The sequence below is a fragment of the Pteropus alecto genome, unplaced genomic scaffold (assembly GCF_000325575.1).
Source record: "Pteropus alecto unplaced genomic scaffold, ASM32557v1 scaffold80, whole genome shotgun sequence".
NCBI lineage: Eukaryota > Metazoa > Chordata > Mammalia > Chiroptera > Pteropodidae > Pteropus > Pteropus alecto.
In genome coordinates this window covers 3,893,221-3,894,843 of record NW_006430460.1, presented here as the reverse complement: position 1 = coordinate 3,894,843, position 1,623 = coordinate 3,893,221, and positions in this window count along the sequence as shown.

Genomic DNA, 1,623 nt, shown 5'->3' with positions numbered 1-1,623 from the left:
GAAAGAAAGAAAGAAAGAAAGAAAGAAAGAAAGAAAGAAAGAAAGAAAGAAAGGAAGAAAGAAAGAAAGAAAGAAAGAAAGAAAGAAAGAAAGAAAGAAAGAAAACCTGAATGCTGAATGCTCCTGTAACAATTAATGATTTGAACCAGCGGTTAAAAATCTTGCCACAAAGAACACATGACAGACACTCTGACAGCTTCATAAGAGAATTCTAGCAAACATTCATGGAACAGGTCATTCTAATCCTGTATAGATTTATCTTTTTAGATTCATCTTATTTATCATTTCTTTGCTAGCCATTCTTTCTTGCATCTCGGATCTTTTTCCTGCTTTCTAAAGTATATACATTAGAAATTTCTCTTGTGGAGACTTAATGCTAATAAAAATTCTCAGTTTTCATTTAACGAAAATATCTTCATTTCATCCCTATAATCTTAAGATAATTTCAATGCACGTAGATGTTTAGGCTAATGGTCCTTTGTCTTTTGGCCTTCATTAGTTATGGTGGTATAAAGTTTCTTGCTCAGCATAGTCTAATTGTTATTCCCTTGTAGTTCATGTCTCTTTTCTTTATGACCGCTTTTAAGAATTATATTCTCTTTCCTTTGGTGTTCGGTATTTTTATTATAAGAAGTCCACACGTGGATTTTGAATTTCTGCTTCCTGAATGTGAAGACGGCTGTTCCTCACCATCTCTGGAAATTTGTCAGCCATCATCTCTTCAAATATCACCTCTTTCCTTCTGGAACTAAAACTAGGCACATCAGACATTTTCATCGTAACTCCTTGTCTTAATCGCATCTCTTGGTCTCTGTCCATGGTCTCTGCATCGCTTCCTCTAGTGCACGTCCAGCTGTGCCTGGCCTGCTGTCTAACCTGCCCACTGAGCTCGCAACTCCGATCATTGTAATGGTTCGGTTTGATTGACATACATTCATCTCTTTTACCTCAAGAATTCGCTTTATGCTTTCACGTGGTGATTCCAGTATCCTCAGTTCTCACGAGTCTGCAACTATAATTTATTCTTGCTGACTCTCGAGAAGGAGCAGAGACACTGTTTCAAAATATTACAGCTGAGGACTTGTCAGGATTCACGAAATACCCTAGCCATAGAGTCAAAAGCCTAACAAATCTCAAGCCAGAAAAAAAACAAAACCAAAAACCTGCACCCGGACACATTATACTTAAAGTACAAACAAACAACAAAGCATGAAGAAAAACATAAAGGAGGTTTAAAATCTCACCACCCAGAGGTGACCTTTGCTAACATTTTGATTTCTATTCTTTGAGGCATTTTCTAAGTGTATACTTATACAAAGTTAGGATCAGACTGTATATTTATTATAACCCTTCTTCCTTAACATATTATAAACATTTCTCCGTGTGAACACATTTTATTAAAAATCATAATTTGAAAGCTTTCCTGATGTTCCACCAGATAACTGTAGAGCGATTTCTTTAAGAAGAATCCCATTGCTGGACGTTTAAGTGGTTTTCCAATGTTCGGCTATTTTAAATAATGCTTGTTGCACATCAATCTTTCCCACACCCCCGATGATTTCTTTAGGACAAATTCCTACAAGTGGGATTCCTACAAGTGAGCTCCCTGATACCTATGGCCAA